This window comes from Saimiri boliviensis, chromosome 2 (assembly GCF_048565385.1).
Source record: "Saimiri boliviensis isolate mSaiBol1 chromosome 2, mSaiBol1.pri, whole genome shotgun sequence".
Taxonomy (NCBI): Eukaryota; Metazoa; Chordata; class Mammalia; order Primates; family Cebidae; genus Saimiri; species Saimiri boliviensis.
The window spans coordinates 62,560,784-62,580,775 of NC_133450.1; the positions used below are offsets into that span (position 1 = coordinate 62,560,784).

General features: G+C 39.5%; 1 protein-coding gene and 1 pseudogene across 4 annotated transcripts in view; one reads left to right on the forward strand and one right to left on the reverse strand.

Moving 5' to 3' along the window:
- BTBD7 (BTB domain containing 7) overlaps positions 1 to 19,992 on the forward strand; it is a 112,890-nt gene that overhangs the window by 19,744 nt on the left and 73,154 nt on the right. The window lies entirely within an intron of this gene.
- LOC120363963 (heterogeneous nuclear ribonucleoprotein A1-like) lies at positions 9,955 to 11,575 on the reverse strand (annotated as a pseudogene).

Sequence of the window (19,992 nt, forward strand, 5' to 3'; positions counted from 1 at the left end):
GTGACACTCTGTCAAAAAAAAACAAAAAAAAACAAAAAAAAAAAAAACACATTTTACTCCTAAGCATGTACTTAAGAGAAATGGAAATCATGTCCACACAACTTGTACACAAATGTGTGTAACAGCATTCATAATAACCAAAAAATGGAAACAACCCAGATGTTCATCATTGGATGGATGGATGAATGAATGAATAAATGAATAAATCAAATAAAATGTGGTATATCCATACAATGGACTGTTATACAGCAAATAGGAATAAAGAAGTACTGATACATGCTACAATGTGAATGAACCTTGAAAATATGCTATAAAGTGAAAGAAGCCAGTCACAAAAGCCCACATTATTTTTTTTTTTTTTTTTTTTTTTTGAGACGGAGTTTCGCTCTTGTTACCCAGGCTGGAGTGCAATGGCGCGATCTCGGCTCACCGCAACCTCCGCCTCCTGGGTTCAGGCAATTCTCCTGCCTCAGCCTCCTGAGTAGCTGGGATTACAGGCACGCACTACCATGCCCAGCTAATTTTTTGTATTTTTAGTAGAGACGGGGTTTCACCATGTTGACCAGGATGGTCTCGATCTCTTGACCTTGTGATCCACCCGCCTCGGCCTCCCAAAGTGCTGGGATTACAGGCTTGAGCCACCGCGCCCGGCCCCACATTATTATATGATCCCAAAATGTCCAAGATAAGCAAATCAATAGAGACAGAAATTAGATTAGTAGTTGTCTAGGTTTGTGGAATTGAGGTAACATGGAGAGTGGTTGCCAATGGAACTTCTTTGAAGGAGTGATGAAAATGTTCTAGATGTCAGAACCACTGATAGCTGAACAGATGTATCTACAAATAATGGAGAAAGAGCAGTGTCATTTAAGCACAACATTCTCAGGAAATTCAGTGAAAAGTCAAGCCTATTGTTGTACACCTCAGTGACTAACAAAAGCATCCTCCAGTTGTATGGAAAATTTCTCCATCTCTCTTCCCAGCAACAACAGGTAATTGAGTTAGCTTAATACTTAGGATTTAATAAAATTTTACGTACTAATATACCTAATGACTTGAAACAATAATAACTGTGTTGTAAACTCTTAACCTAATGTTAACTTCCTCCCTGATAGAAGAGTATTTACCCACATACTCTGATTTGGAGATTACAACACAAATTGAAAGAACTTTCTCAAATATTGTCCTAATTGCTTATGTATTTATATATGAATTTGCTTTCTGATGGAAAAAGGCAGTAAGAAACAGGAAACACAGAAGTTACAAAGGAAAAGACAGAGTTGTCTATATGAAAAATTTAAACATTTAAGACAAAAGCTGTCATAGTTTTAAAAAGACCATATGAATAATTTCCATTGATTATTTTAATATTAATATAGAAAATGTTGCAAATTACTGAAAAGAATAGCCAAATAGAAAAATGGGCAAAGAATATAAAGCAACATGGGGACTAAGGAATATTGATTTCATTAATAATTTTTAAGAAATTAAAATAGTAATAGTATAATTTTTCCTCCATCAGATTGCAAAGATGAGTAATGTCCAGCATTTTGGATATTTTCATGCAGAGTTGATAGGAGTGTAAATTGCAACTCTTCTGACAACATGACTTCAAATTAGAAACATGTATATCCTTTACCCCAAGAATCTTCTTGAAATTTATTCTGATGATATAATTTAGAGTAGGCAAAGATACATGTAAAAGAATTGCAGTATTATTTATAATACTGAAAAATTAGATATGACCCATACAACACAGTTCTATGTAGGAATTTTTTAAAGGTAAAGTAAAATTTTGTATCTGATGTAAGTGTAAATAGATCGGCTACCAAGATTCAGAATAAGCATTTACTTAATGGCCAGAATATTATACTTTGTTGTTACAGATATGTGAAGTTCGGGAATAATTGCTAGAATGAGAATGGAGAATACCAGCACTGAAATACCTCCTAGTTTGTTAGGGATGGATCATAAGATTGTGTATGCAAACAAAATCCTAGCTTCTTGGGAAACTGGGGAAGGAGGATTGCTTGAGCCCAAGAGTTGGGGCTGCAATGAGCTAAGTACTCTAGCCTAGACCACAGGCCATATTTTTGCATATATTATGAAATGAAAATAATTTTTGATAGAACTGTCACCTGACCAGATTTTGAATTTTGATATGCATATGAATGCATAGTATTTTTCAATTTTAGGATTTAATATAAATTTAGTTTTCATGAATGAGAAAAGATAGTCATATCTACATTTAAAAATTTTTTCTAATAATCGAGTATCTCTTTTAATGATTTCTTCACTGGTTTGGGTTTTTCTATGCCATTCAAGAATGATAATCTGGCCAGGCGTGGTGGCCCACATCTGTAATCCCAGCACTTTGGGAGGCTGAGGCAGGTCACCTGAGGGAGTTCAAGACCAGCCTGACCAACAGGAAGAAACCTTGTCTCTACTAAAAATACAAAATGAGCCGGGTGGGAGTTGGTGGTGCCTGCCTGTAATCCAGCTACTTGGGAGGCTGAGGCAGAAGAATCGCTTGAACCTGGGAGGGGAGGTTGCAGTGAGCCGAGATGGTGCCATTGCATTCCAGCCTGGGCAACAAGAGTGAAACTGTGTCTCAAAAAAAAAAAAAGAATATTAATCTACAAGACTTTTCTAGTGACTATTCCTAGGTTGTTTGTTACTCTGTGGAGATTATGTTTTTAAAATCATTTAAACAGCTAAGAGATAACAAATTTCAGACCATGCTTACTATGCATTTATAGCAGATATTTTATTTAAGAAGTATTTCATAACTAGAAAAACTATAAGAACACTAAGAATATATAGTTTCAGCAGGGTAAGGTGGCTCATGCTTTGTAATCCCAGTGCTCTGCAAAGCTGAGGCAGAAAGATCACTTGAGGCCAGGAATTCAAGACCAGACTTGACAACATAGTGAGACCTTGTCTCTACCCAAAAAAAAAAAAAAATTATTATATGGGCATGCTGGCACACATCTGTAGTCCTAGCTGCTCAGGAGGCTGGGGCAGGAGGATTGCTTAAGCCCAAGAGTTGGAGGCTGCAGTGCACTGTGAGTGAACCACTTTACTCTAGCCTAGACAACAGAGCAAGACTCTGTCTCAAAATAAAATAAATGTGCATATATATGTGTGAGGGGTGTGTGTGTGGTTTCATTTTAGGAGAAGTAAAAAATTCAGTACCTTTCTCTTCACTAGAGTCAAAATTCTAAGAACTGTACTCACCTCATTTCTCTGTATTCTTTTTCTCATTTTCTAGTTTGAAAAATTGTTCTGGTTACATTTAAAAGATTGTTGCATAGATTAGTGGAATGTGATGTACTTTTATATTCTTTTAAAAATGCATTTTTAATGGAGAAAAAGGTATCAGCAGGGGACTGACAGCTGTTTTGAATTATAATAGGTTATATTAGAAAAAAAACCCACATGGCTTAATAAGATTTTCCTAAGAAAACTCTGGCAACTAACTAATCTTCATTTGCAGGAGTGCAATGGAATTTTATAGAAAATGTCAATTTAAGAGATATTTTCTTTTAATATGAATAGAAATGCTTTCTGACTTGACTATTTTTGGTGGTTTTTCCACCAAAAAATAGTCTTCTCTTATCAAAAGGGAAAAGACTATTTTTAACTACAGGTCCACATTCTCTTATTTATAATTTGAAATCTCAAAAGTTCTGAAAACTATTTTGGGGCATTTGAGAGGACTTAATTTGATGGCAAACACTGACATGACCCAGATTGATCTGCCAGCAAAACCGAACCTAAACTAACATAGGTTAGTCTAAATAGTATATTTTACTGCAAAATACTAATTTGTTTGATGTTACAAACAAATCAGGGTGCTGTGCCAAATCTCACGGTAGGGTAGTTATGTAGTATACAGTAAATGTTTGGTATACCATATCATGCCAAACCTCTGTCACTACAGTGGGCATGGCATTAGGTTCAAGAGGCCAAGAAGAGACCCAGAGCCAGCAAAGGAGATGTGGGGTTTTAGAAGAGGGTCCAGTGGCAGTGGGCTGGGCAGAAGAACTACAACTGCTTGCCATAGCATTTCCGCTTAGCACTTCTGCCTAACAACCTCGACGTGGCAATCTTTATTCAACCCAAAACTTGAGACCTCACTCCCCTGTAGGGTTTGTGTTCCATGGGTCAGTTTGGGGGCTCAGATGTCCTTATAGACAAGGAAGGAATCTCTGGGTTGGCTGCTTCTGGATTTTTTAGCTCAGAACACACATTCAGGTGTATCTACTATACAAGGTCATTCTAAGGGTATGCTTAAATTATTGCTGTCAGGTGTGTTTAACCATATTATTTATTTTTGAAAGCAAAGGAAAAAAGTGAATTTTTGAATGTATGTGGCTCCAAAAATTGCTTTTTGGAAAGGAATTGTAGACCTGTATTCTTAACACTTTAATTGACACTTTAAGCTGATGATGATTAAATACATATTTTATTGGTAGAACTAAGACTGGGAATGTATGTAAACACTCTGTAGTTTATAGGTAAAGTTTAGTTTTCAAGAATGTGGGGAGAATATATGAAAAGTAGAGGCCGGGCGCGGTGGCTCAAGCCTGTAATCCCAGCACTTTGGGAGGCCGAGGCGGGTGGATCACGAGGTCAAGAGATCGAGACCATCCTGGTCAACATGGTGAAACCCCGTCTCTACTAAAAATACAAAAAACTAGCTGGGCACGGTGGCGCGTGCCTGTAATCCCAGCTACTCAGGAGGCTGAGGCAGGAGAATTGCCTGAACCCAGGAGGCGGAGGTTGCGGTGAGCCGAGATCGCGCCATTGCACTCCAGCCTGGGTAACAAGAGCGAAACTCCGTCTCAAAAAAAAAAAAAAAAAAAAAAAAAGTAGAATAAACTCACTGGTTATCTATAGATATTCACTGTAAATAAAAATATGTTACTTAAGGCCGGGTACAGTGGCTCATGCCTGTAGTCCCAGCACTTTGGGAGGCCAAGGTGGGCAGATCATGAGGTCAGGAGTTCAAGACCAGCCTGGCCAACATGGCAAAACCCTGTATCTACTAAAAATACAAAAATTAGCCAGACGTTGTGACTAGCGCCTGTAATCCCAACTACTCAAGAGGCTGAGGCAGGAGAATCACTTGAACCCAGAAGGTGGAGGTTGCAGTGAGCCAGGATCGTCCCATTGTGCTCTAGCCTGGGAGATGAGCAAAACTGTCTCAAAAGAGAAAAGATATATATATATATATGACTTAAAATACTGGGGGAGAGACAGGAGAAGGAAGTTACTAACTTAATTTCAGTATTGCTCATAGTAGGACACCAACGGGTAATAGCCAAAAAACAGGGAATGTAAAATGTTCTATAAAGTATAAGTAAAGTTACCTATGGGGCAGGCAGGGACTATAATAGAGCAGACAGGGACAGCTATTCATATTCTTCGGATATATATTATGTTTTTTATTTTAACTTTATACCCACAAATATTTTAAGTAATTATATAACAAAATTAAATTAAAAATGCAATGACTAAAAATCAAAATAAATCTTATAAAGTGCATTTCCAGTTAGTTATATAATCACACAGAAAAAAAACTATTCCAAGTGACTTATATACACAGTCATTTGTAGAATATTCCAATTGGGTATATCCTAAAGGTAAAAAGAATTATAAAAAACAAAATAAAAAGATTTTTGTTTATCATATTGATGATAGTGTTAATATTTTTATTCTCAGGTTGTGTGAATATTTTGTGATAAGCTATTATGTAGGCTGCGTTGAGAATAGAGGGTTTTCGCATGTGAGAGAAGAGAATAGAGGGTTTTCGCATGTGAGAGAAGAGAAATGATATAAGATCAATGAGATTAAGTAAAAACCCTATAAACCTGAATTTGAATTAGAAGCAACAGTATAAACTAATGATAATGTATGTTTATATATCTGTGTACATGTTTATATAGATATGTGTGTATATACTGTCTTAGATCTGCGTACTGAAATGGCATTGAGCATCCCTATTACTGAGATTTTGGTTTCTGAATACCATTTTGCACTAAAAGGAATTAGGGCTTTAAGTAAATGACTGGTTCCAAGTGGAAGGCAAGACAAATATAAGATATGCCTGGAATAAGTTGTAATACCAGAAAGGTAAGGAAGCTCTCGGAGTCAGAGGTTAAGATTATGTCATAAGGTCAGGAACCAATTTGAATTTGTCCAAAGATGGGACAGTTTGAACTTCAATAAGGATAACCACAAAGGATTGAAACCTATCCATAGGTATAAGTTTATGAATTCATAACTTTTAAAACTCACTGATTGTCTTTAAGGATGCTAGGAAGCTGTTACTAATTGTTTTGAAAATTAGTAAACAGAAGTAAAAAATTATTCATTTATTCTGTCCTTTCTACACAGACTGCATCAAGACAACTGAATAGTTGATGAGTTATAGAAATATTCCAGCTAGCAAATAAAGAATGATAGACTATCATATGATCATTTTATAGCCTCCTTAATGGATTGCTCTAGTTGGTGATCATTAATAACTGTTTATATCAAAGAAAGGGAATTCAGTAGACATTTGAACTTACCATCGGAAGTACATACTACCTGCCACCTGTGAAGCAGTCTTGGCAAAAAAAAAAAAAAAAAAAGTGTTTGCTTTGTTTTGTTTATTTGTTTTCAGAAACAGAGTTGGTCTGTTGCCCAGAGTGGAGTGCAGTGGTACTATCTCGGCTCACTGCAACCTCCACCTCCCAGGTTCAAGCAGTTCTTGTGCCTCAGCCTCCAAGTACCTGGGAATACTGATGCGTGCCATCACACCGGCTAATTTTTTGTATTTTAGTAAAGATGTGGTTTCACCATGTTGCCCAGGCTGGTCTGGAACTCCTGAGCCCAGACAATCCAATCCACCCACCTCAGCCTCCCAAAGTGCTAGGATTATAGGCATGAACCACCATGCCTGCTCCCCACCAAAAAAGATTTTAATACAAAAATGATCCTGAATCTGATGAAAGCTCTAGATGTATTTATCAATTTACTGTAAATACAAGAGTCAGAAGAACATATGAAACTACATCATGGTAGTACATTTAGCAGAATCCAAACTATAGGAAACTACCAGGTAACCTGATTTCTTCAACAAAAAAAATTGTAAAGGAGAGGGAACCCATATAAGGAGATTGAAGAGACATAGCCATCCTGTCACAATGGGTAGACCTTATTCAGATCCTGATTCAAACAAAGAAAAAACAATTTGGGAAATGTTAACACTGCCTAGGAGTTTCATATTAAGGAATTAATGTTTCTTTTAGATGTGATAGTTGTACTGTAGTTGCTTTATATACTTCCTTCTAGAGGTAAATAGGGAAATATTTACAGGTGAAATAATATGGTGTCTGATTTGCTTGAAAATAATCTAGAGGAATTGGGTAGATGGTGGACTGGGATATAGTTGATACTTACACCTGTAATTTCAGCACTTTGGGAAGCTGAGGTGGGAGGATCACTTGAGTCCAGGAGTTTGAGGTTGCAGTGAGCTATATTGGTGCCACTGCACCCCAGCCTTGGCAACAGAGCAAGACCCTACTTCTAAACAAAAAACAAAAAACAGCTACAAATTCATAAATGTTGGTTGAAACTTGGCAATGGGTGGAGGTCCATTAACTATTTTCTTTCTTTCTTTCTTTTTTTTTTTTTTTTGAGATGGAGTTTCGCTCTTGTTACCCAGGCTGGAGTGTGCAATGGCACGATCTCGGTTCACCGCAACCTCCGCCTCCTGGGTTCAGACAATTCTCCTGTCTCAGCCTCCTGAGTAGCTGGGATTACAGGCACGCGCCACCATGCCCAGCTAATTTTTTGTATTTTTAGTAGAGACGAGGTTTCACCGTGTTCACCAGGATGGTCTCGATCTCTTGACCTTGTGATCCACCCGCCTTGGCCTCCCAAAGTGCTGGGATTACAGGCTTGAGCCACCGCGCCTGGCCGTTAACTATTTTCTTTACTTTCTAATAGTATATTTTTTCATTTTTATCACAAAAAATTACAAAAGTATCTCCTGCAAAAGAGGGAAAAACAAGTAGTAGGAAGGAATGAGAATAGAGAAACTTAGTCATTTAATTGTCCTTTCTTTGTATTTGAATGCTAGGAGATTTGATGTTTATGGAGTATTAATCACAATCAAGAAATGTTTTACTGTTCAACAATACACAGCACCAGAGAGATTAAGATCTGTCCCTTTACTTCATTTGGGTGATAAAGTGGAAACTAGAGACTTAAGTGTCGAGTAATAAAAACAGCAGTCCAGTGGACACAGAGAAGCATAAGGAAGACGTAGCAGTTTCCTTCAGAAAGGTTGGAATAGGACTGAAGACTTTTGAGATGCTTTCTTGTTTAGCAGAGATGTGGAGTTCGGAGGGTAAGACACATGCTAGATGAGAGATTGAAGGCTTGGCCTTTGGTCTTGGCTTTGCCTTTTTCCTTTTTTTTCTTCCCCCCCCCACCCCCCTTAGAGATGGAGGAGTTTCACTCTTGTCACCCAGGCTGGATCGCAGTGGCGTGATTTCAGGTCACTGCAATCTCCGCCTCCTGAGTTCAGGCAATTCTCCTGGCTCAGCCTCTCAAGTAGCTGGGATTACAGACACCCGCCACCACAGCCAGCTAATTTTTTCTATTTTGAGTAGAGATGGGTTTCACCATGTTGGCCAGGCTAATCTCAAACTCCTGACCTCGGATCCACCCACCTCTGCCTCCCAAAATGCTGGATTTACAGGTGTTAGCAACCACACCTGGCCCATTTTACTATTTGTTTGACTTTGGGTAAGTCACTTTAAAGTCTCTACTTTAATTTCCTCATTCAGAGTATTGAGAATGATGCCTGTCCTGTCTTCATGAAAGTCTTGGTGTGAGCATAAAATGACTTAACACACGAAAAAGCCCTTAGTAAACTATAAATACCCATTCTGATGTGAGATACTCCTTCTACAGTCATTAAAACGAACATGAAGTTGGGGGGAATGTTTAAAAAAGGGAATGAGGAGGGGAAGTATGCCATTGTGTTTCTGTTTTAATGTTTTTGTGGGTTTTTTGCCATTTTTAAAATTGTCGCTTAAAAATATATTTACCATTTTAGCCAGTTCTGAGTGTCTATATGGTTCTGCGACATTAAGTACATTCACATTGGTGTGCAGCCATCACCACCATCCATCTCTAGAACTTTCTCATTTTCCCCAACTGAAACTTTGTACTTATTAAATACTAACTTCCCAGTCCCTGACAACCATCATTCTAATTTCTGTCTCTATGAATTTGATTACTCTAAGTACTTAATATAAGTGGAATCCATGTTTGTCCTTTTGTGACTGACTTATTTCACTTACCATAATGTTATCAAGATTCATCTGTGTTTTAGCATGTGTCAGAATTTCCTTCCTTTTTAAGGCTGAGTAATCCACTCTGTGTATGTACCACATTTTGTTTCTCCATTCATCTGTCTGTGGACACTTGAGTTGCTTCTACCTTTTGGCTATTGTGAATAATGTTCCTATGAACATGGGTGTATACATATCTGTATTGAGGAAGCAGTGTTTTTAAAAATTATTGCTTATGGAAACATCCACAGAGTCATATTTGAGGATATATGTACGCTGTGATCTATGAGGCTTTTTTCTAGGAATTTTTTTGTTTCTGAGTACTAATCCAATCTTCTAAGAGGCTTAGACTGTAAAGGAATATGGATCCCAAGAAATAGTTTTTGGACTCTAAATCTTAAAGAATGATTACAGATAAGGCTTTTCTTACCAAATTTTTCTTTTTTTTTTTTTTTTTAGAGAATTAAATCGTTTATTGATTACACATGATAATGGATGATACACAAGCTTCATTCCCATCTATAATTTTATCTGGTACCATTATTCAATTTAGACATATTGCATAGGATGTGCCAACAATCATCTTTATAACCAATAATTCCATGATTTTGCTTGGGTAATCCCTTTTAATCGTGAACTTCAGGTCACAACAGTAACTATTAGTTCAACTACACCAAGGTTTCTGAAGACAATGGCTTCTCCACCCAAGCAGGTTGTATATAAATTCCAAATAGAAGCTGACATCACCCTGAAGGAATTCTGACTTCACACTGTTGGGGAAATTTACCAAGATGGCTTCAGAGTAGACTAACTTTACACAGCACATTAAAAAAAAAAAAAGACATTTATTCAGTGTCACGATCAGACTATTACATTTAGCAATCAATAGCATGGGTGCAAAAAAAAAAAAAAGAAAAAGAAAAAAATCTACATTAAAACCCTTTGTTGGAATGCTTTACACTTTCCACAGAACAGAAACTAAAATAACCTGTTATACAATTAGTCACAAATACAGTCCTCGAGTTTTTTGCCCATACACATGAGTATTTATCTAAATCATGTCTTCTTTGTAGCAGCTAGGCCCTGCCACCACTGTGCTTGGCTGAGTTCACAAATCTGTTGTAACCTGTAGCTTCCCTGTCACTTCTCTGGCTCTCCTCTCCTGCTAAGCTTTGTTTCCTAATTAAAATCTTCTGCCACTGCCATACATAGCTACTGCTGCTACTGGAACCGCCATAGCCACCTTGGTTTCGTGGTTTGGCAAAGTATTGGCCGCCACCACCACAGGGGCCAGAGCTTCTGCGTCCAAAGTTTCCTCCCTTCATGGGTCCAAAATTTGAAGACTGATTGTTGTAACTGCCAAAATCATTGTAGCTTCCACCACCTCCAAAATTGCCTCCATCGTTACCAAATCCATTATAGCCATCCCCACTGCTACCGTATCCACCACCACCATGGCTGCCACCAAAGCCACCACGACCACTGAAGTTTCCTCCATGACCAAAGTTGCCATTCCCACCAAAACCATCTCCACGACCACCACCAAAGTTTCCAGAACCACCTCGACCTCTTTGGCTGGATGAAGCACTAGCCATCTCTTGCTTTGACAGGGCTTTCCTAACTTCACAGTTGTAGCCATTCACAGTACGGTATTTCTGAATGACAGTCTTATCCACGGAGTCATGTCATCAAAGGTTACAGAGGCGAAGCCCCTTTTCTTGCAACTGCCTCTGTCAGTCATGATTTCAATCACTTCAATTTTTCCATACTGTTGAAAATAATCTTAGGTAATGTTCTTCAGTGTCTTCTTTAATGCCACCAACGAATATTTTTTTCACAGTTAAGTGGGCACGTGGTCTTTGAGAATCCTCTCTTGAGACAGCTCTCTTTGGTTCCACAACTCTTCCATCCACTTTGTGTGGCCTTGCATTCATGGCTGCATCCACCTCCTCCACAGTTGCATGCGTGACGAACCCAAAGCCCCTGGAGCGCTTGGTGTTTGGATCTCTCATTACCACACAGTCTGTGAGCATTCCCTATTGCTCAGAATGGCTCCTCAGGCTCTCATCGGTTGTTTAAAAGCTCAACCCTCCAATGAAGAGCTTCCTCAGCTGTTCCGGCTCTTTAGGAGACTCTGACTTAGACATGATCGCAGGGAGAAGAGAGACTTTAACGATGCTTCTTTGGCAGCGTCCACGGGCAGAAAGGAGCAAACTGATGAACGTATCTCAGTGTTTAATTTTTTTAACTAATTTCATTCAGCAGTTTTCAACTTAATGCCAGGTACTGTATTATGTGGTGAGGATTTAGAGTTGAATAAATGAAATTCAAGTGGTGAAAAGTACTACTGCAAAGAAAACAAACTGAAGAAAAGGAATAATAAATGATGGGATAGCACGTTATTTTATATAGGCTAACCAGGGAAGTCTTCTCTGAGAGGTGGCATTTGATCAAAGACTTCAGTGAAATGAGAATATGAACCATGTGAAGATGTTTCAGAAGAGTGGTACAGGCAAAGGGAAGAGCCCTGAGGTAGGAGCAAGAAATGCTTTTCAAGGAGACAACTCAGGGATCACATGACAGCCTGTCTCGACCAGTATCTTGTACCTGTATGACAAAATCAATTGTTGTGAGGTATCTCTAGGAAGTAAAGTACAGGGCTGGGTGTGCTGGCTTATCCCTGTAATCCCAGCACTTTGGGAGGTCGGGGTAGGAGGACCATTTGAGGCCAAGAGTTCAAGACCAGCCTGGACCACATTAGCGAGACCCCATCTCTACAAAAAAAATTTTTTTTTTTTTAGACGGAGTTTCGCTCTTGTTACCCAGGCTGGAGTGCAATGGTGCCATCTCGGCTCACCGCAACCTCCGCCTCCTGGGTTCAGGCAATTCTCCTGCCTCAGCCTCCCAAGTAGCTGGGATTACAGGCACGCATCACCATGCCCAGCTAATTTTTTGTATTTTTAGTAGAGATGGGTTTTCACCATGTTGACCAGGATGGTCTCGATTTCTTGACCTTGTGATCCACCCGCCTCGGCCTCCCAAAGTGCTGGGATTACAGGCTTGAGCCACCGTGCCCGGCCAAGAAAAATTTTTTAAGTTAGCTGGACGTGGTGACATGCACCTGCCCTAGCTGTTTGGGAGGCTGAAGCTAGAGGATTGCTTGATCTCAGGAATTAGAAGCTGTAATTGTGCCACTGCACTTCAGCCTGGGCAACACAGACTCTGCCTCTTAAAAATAAATAAAAAAGTATAGGAAAACTGAAAATGGGAAAATGATATGGGTAATTTATTTTCATATTCTATTAATGAATCTAGAAAATACTGTATTTGTGCTATGGGGGATGCTGGGAAGATACTAGTGTTGACATGAAATTCCAGTAATGATTATCACATAGAAGACATAACCTTTTCCTCTGAGGTGTTATTTTCTTGGCAGAAGGGCATGTGCAGTGAACCCAAAAGGATATGTTATCATCTGTTCAGGGAAGACAGAATAAGACAAATGGTAAAGAAAATTTGAGTTTTAAGAAATGTCTAAAAATCTTAGATAATAAAATATATTAATAACCAAGTATCTTACTGTTATATATAAGATAATAGTATAGATACATATACTATTAGGAGAACACAGACTCCGATCTTAAGAGAAGTTTGCGATCACTCATATTTTGCTGGGTGCTGTGCAGTACTGTGAAGTTGTGCCAGAAATAACTTTGAGCCTCAAGAAATAAGCACCATTACTTCGTAGACTTTCCATTCATCTTTTTACAAGCATTTATAAGCCATTTATAAATAATATCCTCATTTAAAGATAAATGAATTATCTTGGGAGAATGCTGTATTGTAATACAAGGAATAGTATCTTTAGAAATGAGATATTAGAAAGCTTTTGTTTTTAGACTTCTTTATGTTCTGTTTGAATTGTTTCTTCCTTGTTTATGTCTTTGTTTTTTAAAGAGAGATGGGGTGTTATGTTGCCCAGGCTGGTCTTGAACTCCTGGCCTCAGACAGTCTTCCTTAGCCTCCCATAGTGCTGGGATTACAGGCCTGAGCCACCCTAGCCTTCTTCATAATGTCTTTCTCAGACTTCAAACCCATTACCTTTATCACCCCCAGGGCACCCGTAAATTGCTTCTCCTGTATGTATCTTGGTTCACAGCATTGTAACCACTCATTTATACGAGGTAGAGACCTCAGTAATCGTTTCCTTCTTCCTCTCCACCATCCCCCTTACCAGTTTGGTGAGCATTCTTCACTATGTGTTCTACGATAAGGACCTCATATGTATTATCTTAATTTTTATTATAGATACCTACTATGGTTTGCTGTTCCCCACATTTCATGTGTTGGAAACTTAATCCCCTTTGTATGTCAATTGAACATAGAGCCTTTGGAAAGTAATTAGGATTAGATAAAATCATCAGGGTGGGGGTGTCATAATGGGGCTGGTGTCTTTATAAGAGGAAGAGAGACCTGAGCTGACATGTGTGCTCTTGCCCTCTTGCTATGTGATGCCCTTAGCCATGTTATGGCACAGCAGGAAGGCCCTCAGCAGATACAGTGGTGGTCTTGGACCTCCCACCCTCCAGAACTTTAAGAAATAAATTTCTTTTCTTTTTAAATCACTCAGTTTATGCTATTCTGTTATAGCAACAGAAAACAGACTAAGACAAGATCCTAAACAAATGTAAAATAGTGTTTTAAGAAGCAGACTTGCATTGCCTTAACAAGGCCAAGAATATCTGTTTCATTCTGATATATTTAGGCTGTAATATCCTCTCCTAGTGTTCTGCTACAAGTGGGTAGCACAGGACAAGCAATGGGGTTGAAGAAAAATTATCATAGTTACAAAAAAGTCCTCTAATAATCCTTGTGAGGGTAAGAGTTTTGTCTGGTTTTCTATTTCTCGTTTTTCATAAGAGGCCTTGTTGATGTCTGTTACAGCTGAACATTCTCAAAACTTGTTCATCATCACAACCACTAGTACTTCTTTTACAAGGACCACTATATACAAGATTCTAACTGTAGACTTCAGAAGAAACTCAAGAGGAACACATTTTTCGTTTGACATGCCAACAAAGATTCTTTAAATAGCAGGTATTCTGATGGGCAGGAGCTCATCAGAATGGTCTGAGTAGCCAATATTAAGCCATTATATATAGCTTGTAATTCTTTTTCACTGAAAATTTAAAGTAATGGGTCCCCCACTTCCATATTTATTTAGGCTCTTAGTCTCCATAATGTGAAGAAAAACAGAATTTTACTGTATAAGTACATTCAACTCCTAAGCCATTATATCTTCCTATTTATAAGAATTTGAATAATTCGTAGGGCCATTCACATGCCTATTCCTTTGATTATCTAACAGTTTGGAATTTGAACTGTCTTGGTGAAGACTGCCCTGAGTAAGGAAACCTTTGGGTTTCTGTTTTGTTCTTTGTCCTCCTCTTCTGTCTGTGCAGCCATAGTCTCAGGCTTACTATAGGGTTTACCCAGCATGTTTGCTCATCTCTCCAGCTCTACTAGTGGAACCCACAGTAACTTATCAACAAGAAATATACCCTTCTATTTTTAACATTTGCTAAGTTGGTAACAAAATCTGAATGTTTTGGCTTTGAACGGAATTTAGGAGAAATTGGATTTTTTTTCCTTTAAATTCAGTTTATTTGAATGTATTCTCTGATGTCAGTTCTATTTCTCTTTGCAAATCCTCTTTAAACTCAAATCTAGGCCAGGCGCCATGGCTCACGAATGTAATCCCAGCACTTTTGAGAGGCCAAGGCTGGCGGAACACCAGAGGTCAGGAGTTTGAGACCAGCCTGGCCAATGTGGTGAAACCCTGTCTCTACTAAAAATAAAAAAATTAACCAGGTGTAGGGATGCATGCCTGTAATCCCAGCTACTTTGGGGGCTGAGGCAGAGGAATCGCTTGAACCCGGATGGTGGAAGTCGCAGTGAGCCGAGATCGCACCACTGCCTTCCAGCCTGGGCGACGGCTCAAAAATAAAAATATGTAAGCTCAAATCTAGACTCAGTTTTATCACTGTCTCTAAATCCGGAGTGAACCATCTATCTGTACACTGTCAAGCCAAAAATAAAAACAGTTGTCCCTGACTAGAACAGTGATTTCCTTTGTTCAATCAAATATTGTATGCCTGGCTCAGTGCTTGTTTTCTATATCATAAACACAGAGGCTCTAAATGGCAGGTACCATTACCTATGAAAGTTGATTGGACAAGTTCTACAGTTTATCTTGCAGGACCTCATCATAATTTTTTACCCTCTGCTTATAGGCTATTTTTCCTGGCTTTTGGGGAAAACTTTTCAGGCTCCTTCCAGAGCTACTTCAGTTTTGGGAGATTCTAGCTGCTAGAAGACAACAAAAGTTTTGGGGATGGCCAGGCCAAGGCAGCTTCTGCACTGACTGCTGTAGGCATCACTGCTCAGGTTCTCTGCCAAAGACCCAGATAAGATGAATAAGTGACACCCATTGGCCTAGAGTCAGGCTTCCCTCTGTGCGGCCATTTTCAGCCCTCTAATTCCCATTTTCCATCTATTGCTTCAGGAGGACCTTATTTGAGGTTGTAGGTCAGACTGAAGCATTTTGAGTGTGAGCTCTGAGGTAAAGGTAGCAGAGTGGGAGAGGCCCATTCATGTCATCACAGTGTAGCCACATACATTCTTAACTCACCGCTTTCCAGGAATTGATTCTCTGCTTTAAGTGGCTAGAAACTGAATTTTTTAAAGACTATTTCAACATCTTTAAGATGTAGTTCATCCAGTCCAGGTCAGACCTGGCACAGGCCCAAGTTCCTCAAAAGATTTTTCTTTTCATGGGCTCCTGTTTCTGCTTTCCAAGCGGCAGCCCATATTATCTTTTTTTCTTCTAACTTTTTTTTTTTTTTTTTTAGACACGGGGTCTTGCTATGTTGCCTAGGCTGGTCTCAAACTCCTAAACTCACGCGAGCTGCCTGCCTCAGCCTCCTGAAGTGCCAGCATTACAGGCATGAGTCACCACGCCTGGCCAGCAGTCCATATTATCTTAACTCTTAAAACAACCTTGCAAATTAGGTGTTATTGTATTGTCCCCATTTTAGAGATAAAGCCAGGACTTTATTAACACTTACTTTCCAGGACTATAGCAAGAATCCTCTGACAAGTCTTTCTGCATCGAGCATCTTTTTGTAGATCAAGCATCTTCCAGTAGTCTTTCTATAACAGAAGTATAATGGTTCTGCTTTTCTCCTACTATTCTGTGCTTTGCTCCAGTCGTTCCTCTATTGCAGGCGTCCCCAAACTACGGCCCGCAGCCCCCTGAGGCCATTTATCCGGCCCCCCGCCACACTTCAGGAAGGGGCATCTCTTTCATTGGTGGTCAGTGAGAGGAGCACAGTATGTGGCGGCCCTCCAACGGTCTGAGGGACAGTGAACTGGCCCCCTGTGTAAAAAGTTTGGGGGCGCCTGCTCTGTTGTGTTCGGAACAAAGACCCAATACCTTAGTATGGCATTTGAGACTTTTTTTTTTTTTTTTGAGACAGGATCTTGTTCTGCCTCCTAGACTGCAGTGCACTGGCATGCTCTATAGCTCACTGCAGTTCCTAGGTCTCAAAGGATCCTCTCGCCTCAGCCTCCTGAATAGCTGGGACAACAGGCACACACCACCTCGCCTGGCTAATTGTTGTTTTGTTTTGTTTTTGAAACAGAGTCTCACTCTGTCACCCAGGCTGGAGTGCAGTCATGTGATCTTGGCTTACCACAACCTCCACCTCTTGGATTCAAGAGTTTCTCGTGCCTCAGCCTCCCAAGTAGCTGGGATTACAGGTATATGTACCACCACGCCCAGCTAATTTTTGCATTTTTAGTAGAGACAGTGTTTTGCCGTGTTGGCCAGGCTAGCTGCAAACTCCTGATCCCAAGTGATCCACCTGCCTCAGTGCTGGGATTACAGGTGTGAGCCATTGCAACCAGCCTAATTGTTTTTAGTAGAGACAAGGGCTCACTGTTTTGCCCAGGCTGGCCTTGAACTCCTGGCCTCAAGCTATCCTCCTGCCTCAGCCTCCCAAAGTGTTGAGATTACAGGTGTGAGCCACCGTGCCCAGCCATTTGAGGCTTTTTGATCTAATTCATACCCATACTCAAAACATATGTACCTTTAGGCCTTGGACATGATATTTATCAGCATTCATGATAGTGCTAACATAGATTCATTCAAATACTATATGCTTCGTAGTCTGTGGTGAATGGTAAGGATTCTAAGATCAACAAATGAAATACCTACCCTTGGGAAACTTAAAGTATAATCGAAATGTAAGTAATTATGCTTCAGAATTAGTAGAATAGAGTTGTAGGGTTATGAGAACTGAGAGTGGTACACTAACTGGGACAGGAGTTACTTATGTATCCTGTTGTGTTCCACCTGGCATAACCTATCCTTTTTGTTTGTTTGTTTTTGAGCTCGCTCTGTTGCCCAGGGTAGAGTACAGTGGCATGCAACCTCCACCTGCCAGGTTCAAGTGATTCTTCTGCCTCAGCTTCCTGACTAGCTGGGATTACAGGCACATGCCTGGCTAATTTTTTTTTTTTTTTTTTTTTTGTATTTTTAGTAGAGACAGGGCTTTATCAGGTTGGTCAGGCTGTTCTCAAACTTCTGACCTCATGATCCGCCTGCCTCAGCCTCCTAAAGTGCTGGGATTATAGATGTGAGCTACCATGCCAGGGCAACCTATCCTTTTTTTATTTGACATATTCCAGTTGGTTCTTGAAGCCAGATGGTAGATGGGTGGATGGATGGATGATTGATTAAGCATAACAAAGTGTCATCCTGCCATCAAGGAACATGTAGTCTAGCTGTAAATATTCTGAAAGCCACTTTACTTTTGCTTTGATTTCATATGCTTTCCTTTCGGTTAAGTCATTTTTTGCTCCATGTGAGTGATCGTTTTAAACACAAAAAGTACGCTGTCAGGTGTGTATTCACTTCCCACTTCTGGAGTGGAATTATATTTGTCTACTCTGGACATTTTTCCTTCAAATTTTAGAGAAAAAAATGCAAAGATAAGATTATACATAGATACAAGAAACCGAATTCTAGGCCCACCTCTGCAACTCACTAACTCTGTCTTAATATTTTTAATGGACCATAATTCTTCTTTTCCTTAGTGAGTTGCTGCTGTCTTAAATATTGTTGTTTTATGTCATTGGTATTTTTAGGGTTTTCAGTGCTAGGTGGAGGTCATCTGCCTCTATGTTCAGTGGCTCCAAAGAGACATACTAGCTTGGTTGTGGCTTTCTAAACTCCCCCTCTAGTCTCTTTTTGAAGATACCTTCAAAAGATGGGTTTATTGCTGATTCTGCTTTTGCTTGGTATTCACAGTCTCTTTTTGTCTTGTTGCTCTTGAAATGTAGTCAAGAATAGAACTGAAGTTTTACAAAGAAACAAAGTAATCCTAGCTCTTTGTGACTTTGGGCAAGTTACCAACCTTAGCCCCATCAGTCAAAAAGATACCTACTGGGATAATTAGTTAATACATGTGGAAGCTCTAAGAACAGGCTGACATATAGTAAACTCTCAGTGTTGTTACGTTAAGTAAAACATGATTGGGTATGACAAGGGAAGCCATTTTCTGTTAATTTAGATTTGGTTTTTTTTTCTTTTTAAGAAATTTTATTTATTTTTTAACAGAAACAGGGTCTCACTAGGTTTCCAAGGTTGGTCTTGGAACTCCTGGGCTCAAGTAATCCTCCCACCTCAGCCTCCCAAATTTCTGGGATTACAGGTGTGAGCCACCACACCTAGCCTTCTTTATTTCTTTTAAAACTTTGTTTTATTTCTAAGCTGCTCTGGAAATGTGAGATTTAGCTATAGGTATGACCATTCATCCCACTTTGCCTGCCCAGACCTGGGCCACATGTGTTCTGGCATCCCCTGTGGTATGTACCCCTTTTCACTCTCATGTTTCTTGGTTTGAATAATATATCATATTAAGAACAGAATGGGGATGGGGCCTGGCTTCTGCTCACCCCCACTAGCACTCTTTCGTGCATTTCCACTAATAACAAATCCCACACCACTGCCTCACTGGCACTATACCCACTAATCCCAAGGCTTTAGTCATACAAAGAATATAGCCATTCTTCTGTGCTTTCATAATGTTTAACCATACCTTTTACTTAAAGAACTACAGAAACTGGCCTTAGGAGATCCAAAATTGAACCAAGGTTGCTGAGTGTCTCACCTCTGGAAGGAATGCTGTGCAATTGATTTACAGCCTTGTTTTTGCCAACCAGACCACCAGTTAACCAATATGCAAGATAACCATCACAACCAGCTTTACTAACCTGCATACCCTACCCCTCACATGCTTTGCCCAGCCCGGCCTGCATACCTTACCCATGATGTCAATTCCTGCACTTTGGCTAATAAAAAAATCCTTGGCTCTTTTCAGGGAACCAGCCTCTGTTTCTGTCTCCCTTATGCTCTAGCACAGTAGGACAAGCCTCGAAATAAAAGCTTTGTCTGGGAAATCTGTTTGTCCCTTTGTTAATTTTCATTACATGGGGAGTCCAAATGCCTATGGTCTGTAACAATATTGTTGACAGGATTGAAGTATTAGTATAGTTTTACATTTCTCTTTCA